The sequence below is a fragment of the Triticum aestivum genome, chromosome 7D, assembly GCF_018294505.1.
Source record: "Triticum aestivum cultivar Chinese Spring chromosome 7D, IWGSC CS RefSeq v2.1, whole genome shotgun sequence".
NCBI lineage: Eukaryota > Viridiplantae > Streptophyta > Magnoliopsida > Poales > Poaceae > Triticum > Triticum aestivum.
The window spans coordinates 203,143,503-203,153,307 of record NC_057814.1 but is presented as its reverse complement, the minus strand read 5'-3'; positions in this window follow the sequence as shown (position 1 = coordinate 203,153,307).

The window sequence follows — 9,805 nt, the reverse complement described above, 5'->3', positions numbered from 1 at the left end:
GAATATTCTAGTAATTCATTGTTATGATATTGCAAAAATACTCTATTCACTTGTGGTATTTTCTACCCTCCTAGTAATTCACTGTTATTCATAACAGTGTCAACATTTAGTTGCATTTAGTTCTATACATTACTAATTCAGTGTCAAAACAGTGCCAACATATGCAATATTTGAACTAATTTTCATTGGTGTCAAGATTTGTTTGCATTGGCAAAACATGTAGTGTCTATATTCACTGTTATGAAATTGCAAAAATACCATGGCATTTAGGTCATGGCCAAAACAGTGTCATGTGCTTTGTGCCATGTGCCTTGCTCTTATGTTAGGACACGAGTGCTTGTATATGTTTTCCATATATATAATCTTTTGTGCTTCTATTCCTCTTGTGGTATCTTGATCATAGTATGTGTAGAAAATGCCATGTATTCTTGATCATAGTATGTGTTTGTATGTGTAGAAAATGCCATGTATTCTTGATCATAGTATACTATGTGTTTGTAGGTTATGGCCAATTCTGGAGGCAACAACGAGGAGGTGTATGATGATCCACAAGTATAAGGGATCAATCGTAGTCCTTTTGATAAGTAAGAGTGTCAAGCACAACGAGGAGCAGAAGGAAATGACAAGTGGTTTTCAGCAAGGTATTTTCTCCAAGCACTGAAATTGTCGGTAACCGATAGTTTGATAACAAGGTAATTTGTAACGAGCAACAAGTAGTAACGGTAAAAAAGGTGCAACAAGGTAGCCCAGTCCTTTTTTTTAACAAAGGACAGGTGTCAGGACCCCGATCCTAAGTCACACCGATCTAGCATGTAACACATCATATCACTTTGCGGCCTCACACATGGTATCCCCACGGGTGTCACCTTACCTAGCCCGGGACCGTTTGCGCCTTTTGGCTCACGCATACGATAGTGTCGCTAGCATCGATATGACAGAGAACCCGGGCCGACATGACTAGTCGTAAACCCAAGGTGGCGCTAACTTACAGGGATATGCATACATGACCCAACAATGAATGTGTCGATCAACAACGTATGAACCCAAGTCGTAGCAAGCTACAAGGACTTAAAGGAACAACGTGTGACATTTCCCCGAAGGGACAGACACATGAACGAAGAAGGACACATGCCGACCAGCCTAAGTGTTTCGGAGCAGTAGCAAGCTCCATGGCTCAGTGGAAGCACTAGGAGACATTTCCTCATAAGAGAGGCTACCAAGAATAAACAACTAGGTTGTCGGATCCCACACATACCAAGAATTTCAAAATCATACACACAATATGCTTAATATGTGCAAATACAACATGGCATCACAACAAAACTCTACGATTCAAAGTATTTATTCAGAAGGCTCCGAAGAGTCATACATAGTAAGAATTACAATCATGGGTCACATGACCCAACATACAGAGCATACAAGCAACAGAAGCATAACATGTTTGAGTACAGACAACTACAAATGAAAAAGGCTGAGAAGCCCGACTATCTACAAGACCCTGCCGAGGGCACAAGATCGTAGCTAAGGTAACAAGCTAAACGTCAAAGTCCACGCGGAACTACTAGTGAGACTGAAGTCTCTCTGCAAAAACATAAATTAAGCAAACGTGAGTACGAATGTACCCAACAAGACTTACATCAGAACTATCTACATATGCACCAGTATCAACAAGGGGTGGTGTAGTTTAACTGCAGCAAGACAACTTTGACTCAGTGGCTATCCTGTACTACGACTGCTGGTAAATCTTTTGAGGTGGCGCACACGAGTCCACATATTCACCAAATCAATACACCAATATGGATCTGCTCCCGTATCCCTACGAGAACGCCATCCATAGCACTCACGCTTATCTTGTGCATTTTAGAGTATCCACTTTCACTTGTCTATGAACTGTATAGGCAACCAAGTAGTCCTTTACCGCGAACGCGGCTATTCGAATAGATGATGTTAACCCTACAGGGGTGTACTTCTTCACACACGCTCTCGCCACTTACCGCCATGTACACGCCATGTATCTCGGCAACCTTCAGGCGGAAGCCTGGCGAGAGTGTCGGCCACAACCTGACTAACCACACAAGTCCCTAGTCCAGGTTTATCGCCTATTGAGGTTCCATCCGCAGGGAGTCCGGCCGAGGTTTCCACTACGGCCCTGAACGATGTGTGTAGGGTTCTCGAGGCACCAAACGGGCGTCCTGGTACACCGTGCCACGTGCCTACCGCGTCACAGCCCACCCCTCGGGTCAGCGTTGCGCACGGCCTCCAGCATACTACAAACACCAGAAACTACTTGCAACTCCTAGACAGAGGACATGGGCGGTTAATAAGTCGAGAGGGTCCATTGGTTTCGGGCCCAACGCGTGGTAGTAGCTGATCTTAAATCACATACAAAGACCTCAGTTCCTAAGGACGGTTCCAATGAAACAACCCACCATGTACTCCTACATGGCCTCTCATCGATACCTTTACCAAATCGTGTTCACACACTTAGCTCACACCCAGTAGGACATGTTCATCACCATTCCAATTCATCCCCGATGAATCGGACCTGAATCAACTCTAAGCAGTAGCAGACATGACAGACAATCATGAATGAGTAGGCACATCAGGGCTCAAAAAACTCCTACTCATGCTAGTGGGTTTTATCTATTTACTGTGGCAATGACAGGTCATGCAGAGGAAAGGGGTTCAACTACTGCAACATGCAATAGTTGAATCGTTGTTGTCCTAATGCAGTAAAAGAGAGCAGGAGTGAGAGAGTGGGATTGTATCAGAATGAACAAGGGGGTTTTGCTTGCTTGGCACTTCTGAAGATAGAGAACTCTTCATCGGTGTCATCGAACTCATCGTCGAAACAACGTCTACTGAGGGGGAACAACACCGGCAAACAGAGAAGGAACACAATCAATGCAATGCGACAATATTATGCGTGAATGTGACATGACAATATGCTGGTGATTGAGCTAATGGAACTAGCAACAAGTTAAATGAAGTTGGTTTGAACCCAAGGTTCAAATTCAAAATCCATATGTTAATATTCAAATGACATTTAATTGATTTGAACTGATCAATAGGTTTAACTTGCTTTAACATGCATGAAACCAGTACCAATGGATAGATTGGATTTTTCTGATAATTTTTCATATATAAATTATTCCATTTGGAGTTATGGTTTAATTTCTATGAATTTTAGGAGTTTTAAACATTTTCTAAAATTTCCTGGATTATTTTTAATCCAGAAAATTGTTAACTGCGTCAGCATGACGTCGGTGTGACGTCACATGTCAGTCTAACAGGGCTAATCTAATTAAGTTTAAACATAAACTAGATTAATTAGCCGGGCGGGCCCACACGTCAGTGACCTAGGGTGGTCAAACCCTGGTCAGACGTGGTCAAACCCACCGCGACTTGACGCCGGCGAGGCCAGAGATGGCGCAGGAGCTCGGGATTGCTCCTCCGGCGTCCAAATGGATGGCGGAGAGCGGCTACGGGGAGCTGGAGCTCGCCCGCGTCCAGTGCAGCACGCAACAGCAGCAAGGGCGGCTGGAGGCGACGACGAGGAGCTCGGCCGCGGTGGCCGGAGCTCGGGCGTGAGCGCGACAGTGCTGCGGTGCGCGAGCAAGCGAGCTGAGGTGCTAGCGGGGGCCTACGCGATGCGGTGAGTGGGTTGGACGCGCCGGGCGGACCATTTGGTCGTCGGAGTCGCGTCGGCGGCGAGCACAGGCGGCGGCGTGTTTGGGCGTAGGCGGTCCGGTGGCTACGGCGGTCTACGAGGAAGAAGAGAGGGATGTCCGGGGTCAGAGACTCACGGCGAGTCGGACGAGCAGGTCGGCGAGCTTGGAGATGGTCCGGAGTAGTCGGGGCGGCGAGGGGGATCTCCGGCGACCCGAGGAGGAAGAAGGGGTTGGGGATGGTGTTTCGAGTCGTCCGGTGTTGCGTAGCTCAGCGAGGAGGTCGAGGACGACACATCGGAGCTTCTGGACCGCTCGAGAGGACGAGGGAGAGGCGATGGCCGCGGTGGTGCTCGTCGGCGGCGGCGGCGCGTTCGGTTGAGAGAGAGAGGGGGGGATCCAGGGGGAGAGACACTGGGAGAGCGAGAGAGGGGCAGAGAGGTGCGTGGCATCTCCAGGGCGACATCGGGGAAGCGGCAGCAAGCAGGAGGTGGCGCGCGCGTGCTGGCGCGCGTCGGGCACATGCTCTCCTGCCTACTGGCAGGAGGTTGAAGACGGTGGCGGCTGTGGTGGGCTGGGCCAGCTGGAGTTGGGCCAGGTGGGCTGCCAGGTGAGCGCCAGGTACTTTCTCTCTCTCTTTCTCCTTTATTTCTGTTTTTCTATTTATTTTCCTCTGTTTTGATTTAGTTTAAAAACTAAACCATTTGATAAAATGCTGAAAATAATTGTGGGCACTTGTGAAATTATTTACAACAGCCCTGAAATACTTTCAGAATTATTTGAGCATTTAAATATTTATAGCATTTAAATGCCCAAATTCAAATACATTATGATTTAATTCAAAAATCCAGGAATGACCTAGAAATATGTTCATCATTTTTGGCAGAGGTTTTCACCTCTATCAGAAATCATGAACATTTCCAAAGGGAATTTTGGGTTCATTGAATTTTTTTTATTTGAACCTATTTGAATTGATTTAGTGCTAGGGTTTGAACATCCCCAGTTCAAATTCATTTGAATTTAAAACATGATGACATGATGATCAAGCAAAGACAACATGGGCTGAGTTAGGGCTGTGACACACTGGTACGCGTCGGTCCTACACAAACGGTTTTTAACCCCTTCCCGCGACGGCATTTGGAACCGTCGCCAAGTGAGTGTGGGCGATAGGGGGGTCCTTCCCACACAACCCAAAAACCGTCGGGGATATGCCCACCTGGCACACACGTTCGACAAAATAAGGTCGTGTGCGACCGTCGAGCGCTCAAATACGGAAATACGTACAGTAGCGCTAAAAAATACAATTATACGGCAAAATTGTTTCCGGTCGCAAGTACATCCCACACAGTCAGTCCCCGCTAAACGTTTCCGTTCGTATGTACATCCCACACAATTGCTCCAAGGAAAACATTTCCGTTCACAGGTACATCACACACAATTTTTCCCGTTAAATCGTTTGTGTTATTGAATGTATCACACACGGTCCGTAGAAGAAACTGCGTGGCAAAGGCTGTCCATCACACACATTTTTTATGTGGTAAACATTTGCGCAAGGTGGCCTAACGCAAACATTTTTCAAGAGAAAGTCGTGTGTGATTTTTCATTGATCCAACACGGTTTATTCCTAGAAACTGTGTACGTTGCCTGAGGTCATCGCCCACGGTATTTTTTCAACAACCGTTTGCAATAGCAAAACCCAATTAGCAGGCTAATTCGCCATTAGCACACTAATTATCCGATTATTCATAATCCATTTATTAATCTAATTGACATTTCATATTAAGCACACAATATATTTCATTTCCATATTAAGGAAGCAGAATTTCATAATTGAAATATATCATAGTACAACATGATATAGCTTCAGCACTCAGCTACCCCATTACACAACTGCACAAGCAGCAAGTTCCACATGCAACATGTAGAACCTTTCGAAATTAGCATCATAGACGATATATAGACAGATGCATCTCATCTGGAAAACTGCTGAAGCGGAAGGCGAATATTGAGCCTTCATTCATGTTGAAGGTCTTTGCAACTTTAGGCCAGTGCCTGTGGATGATTGACCATCCGTCCTTCGTCCTCTTCAGGAACACTTCAATATTGAACCATGGGTGTTGTATGAAAACCTTCCTCGCCTCCTAACCATAGAGGTGGTTTGAGAGGTAATCATCAGTGAAATGCTTTGGAAAGGCCTGAAAACAAGGATGTGCATAAATATCTTCTCTATATTGGAAATGGGGCAAAGGAATAAATAAAAGGCTAGGTATAATAGTTAGTACCATCTTGTAGTGAACTGATGTCTTCTTCATTGTGCAGATAAAGATCTTGTTGTTTTTTGTCACTAATTTCTTTATCCTAACAATCTTTCTGAGTTTCTTGATTTGATTGATATTCATGGACAACTCATTTTCCCATATGCAAAAAGGGCCGAACAATGGGTCAAAACCTCTGATAGCAGGACCTACATGTGCAAGACCAAATTGTTAAAAAACAAAATATTAGAATGGTTCCTGCAATTGCACAATAATGTGCTATTAGAAAACGGACCATGCACGTCCTAACCTCGATTGTAAACCTCAGTGCTTCCCATTGTTTCCCTGCAACACATATAAGATAGTTAGTCATCAGGTTAAGTAAGGGTTCGCATGCTATCAGTAAAATATGTTGATGAAAAATAAGCATATTGCAGATTCATCAGATTAATTCAAGCCACACGGAAAACCCATTTACCCAAACTAAGCATGATTAAGAACTAGGAAATATATCACTTGTATATGTTTCTCATGTATTAAGTGCAGCCAAATTAGATTTATTCCTCACATGCACAACAATACAAAATTCTACCCACGACAATTGGACATCGCATTGCAGAATTGAACCAAGTAGTTAACTAAACACCACAATAAATGAACCAAACATTCACTGAGCACCACATTGCACAATATAACATACTCCTAATAGAAGATTAGAGAGTTAACCAAATAGTTAACTATAGTCAATTGTAGCAATTGTATTTGTTTCTCATGTATTTACTACAGCCAAATCCAATTTATTCCTCACATGGTATACAATAGTAGAATGCACCCACAATTTTGTAAAGATAAATTCGATTTATTTCTCACATGGAAGACAATACAAAATTGCAGCCTGAAGAATTGAACATCACATTTGCAGAATTGAACCAAACAGTTAACTGAAGACGACAACTAATTAACAAAACAGTTAATAAGTGAGCACCACACTGCACGGCATATAGAACATATACACTAGAGCAATAGAGTGCATGGTAAAATTAGATAGCATAATTCACTAGAATTTGTGAAGGAAAGGCAGGAGCAGCACACACAATGGGTAAACCGAGCATGCTTAACCGGCGTAGCTAGCAAATGGGAAGGTGCTCCTTCAAGAACTGGGGGTCGGCACGAATGGTAGCCATCGCGACCTCATCCACGCATGCGGCCGCGATTTGCTTCTCCGCTGCCAAATGCTCCTTAAGGTCCTGGCTATACTGCGTGCACCATGGCTTAGGCCGACGCTTATTTGGTGGAGGGGTCGATGATTTGGGTGGAAGGTGTCGCGCTCGCGCCGACGGTCAGGGCATGTGGGATGTGGAAGGAGGAGGAGGATGGGGGTCGGGTGTGGATTACCTGCCTGGATAGAGGAGGCCGAGCAGCGTGAAGGAGGGTCGCCGGTAAGGAGGCGGCGGCGCTGCAAGCAAGGAGTGAAGGTTTCAACTTGGAAAGGAAGGCGGAAAGAGGGGAAATGTGGCTTTTGATAAGGGGAGGGGGCGGGGAGGTAGATATTTCCGCGAAAGCCGAAAATTTGGAATCGCTTCAGCCAAAAAACTGCCACGCAAAGTGTCATCAAACACGGTCCCTTATTCAGAACTATGTACGATATGTGCACATCACAAAGGATTCAGATATCTTAACCCGTGTGTGATGAGTTTGAACGCTAAAAGTTTTGGTTCGAATTTCCATAGTTACAGTGGTCATCCACGTCATTGCATAATTTGGGTACACAAAGGAGACTATAGCACACCCACACTTCTTAATCGAGCAAGTTCAACAATTAAACAGAGACAGCTGACCTAAACATTACTCTGACAAATTAAAGACCGGCGCTCTTGAAGGAAATATGCCCTAGAGGCAATAATAAAGTTATTATTTATTTCCTTATATCATGATAAATGTTTATTATTCATGCTAGAATTGTATTAACCGGAAACATGATACATGTGTGAATACATAGACAAACAGATTGTCACTAGTATGCCTCTACTTGACTAGCTCGTTGATCAAAGATGGTTATGTTTCCTAGCCATAGACATGAGTTGTCATTTGATTAACGGGATCACATCATTAGGAGAATGATGTGATTGACTTGACCCATTCCGTTAGCTCAGCACTTGATCGTTTAGTATTCTGCTATTGCTTTCTTCATGACTTATACATGTTCCTATGACTATGAGATTATGCAACTCCCGTTTACCGGAGGAACACTTTGTGTGCTACCAAACGTCACAACATAACTGGGTGATTATAAAGGTGCTCTACAGGTGTCTCCAAAGGTACTTGTTGGGTGGGCGTATTTCGAGATTAGGATTTGTCACTCCGATTGTCGGAGAGGTATCTCTGGGCCCACTCGGTAATACACATCACTATAAGCCTTGCAAGCATTGCAACTAATGAGTTAGTTGCGAGATGATGTATTACGGAACGAGTAAAGAGACTTGCCGGTAACGAGATTGAACTAGGTATTGAGATACCGACGATCGAATCTCGGGCAAGTAACATACCGATGACAAAGGGAACAACGTATGTTGTTATGCGGTTTGACCGATAAAGATCTGCGTAGAATATGTGGAGCCAATATGAGCATCCAGGTTCCACTATTGGTTATTGACCAGAGACGTGTCTCGGTCATGTCTACATAGTTCTCGAACCCGTAGGGTCCGCACGCTTAAAGTTCGATGACGTTATATTATGAGTTTATGTGTTTTGATGTACCAAAGATAGTTCGGAGTCCCGGATGTGATCACGGGCATGACGAGGAGTCTCGAAATGGTCGAGATGTAAAGATCGATATATTGGACAACTATGTTCGGACACCGGAAGGGTTCCGGGAGGTTTCGGACATTTATCGGAGTACCGGGGGTTACCGGACCCCCCGGGAAGCTATTGGGCCTTATGGGCCTTAGTGGAAAGGAGAGAGGGAGGCCAGAGGTGGCGCGCGGCCCCCCTTGCTGCAATCCGAATTGGGCAAGGGAAGGGGGCGGCGGCCCCCTTCTCCTTCCTTCTCTCCACCTCCTCCTTCCCCCTTCTCCTAATTGGAATAGGAAAGGGGGGCCAAACCTACTTGGAGTAGGATTGCCCCCCCTTGGGCGCGCCTCTCCCCTAGGCCGGCCCTCTCCTCCTCCCCCCTTTATATACGGAGGAGGGGGCACCCCATAGAGACAACAATTGATCTCTTGGATCTCTTAGCCGTATGCGGTGCCCCCCTCCACCATAATCCACCTCGATAATATCGTAGCGGTGCTTAGGCGAAGCCCTGCGTTGGTACAACATCATCATCGTCACCACGCCGTCGTGCTGACGGAACTCTCCCTCAAAGCTCGGCTGGATCGGAGTTCGAGGGACGTCATCGAGTTGAACGTCTGCAGAACTCGGAGGTGCCGTGCGTTCGGTACTTGATCGGTCGGATCGTGAAGACGTACGACTACATCAACCGCGTTGTGCTAACGCTTCCGCTTTCGGTCTACGAGGGTACGTGGACACACTCTCCCCTCTCGTTGCTATGCATCACCATGATCTTGCGTGTGCGTAGGATTTTTTTTGAAATTACTACGTTCCCCAACAGTGGCATCCGAGCCTGGTTTTATGCGTAGATGTTATATGCACGAGTAGAACACAAGTGAGTTGTGGGCGATACAAGTCATACTGCTTACCAGCATGTCATACTTTGGTTCGGCGGTATTGTCAGATGAAGCGGCCCGGATCGACATTACGCGTACGCTTACGCGAGATTGGTTCTACCGACGTGCTTTGCACACAGGTGGCTGGCGGGTGTCAGTTTCTCCAACTTTAGTTGAACCGAGTGTGGCTATGCCCGGTCCTTGAGAAGGTTAAAACAAC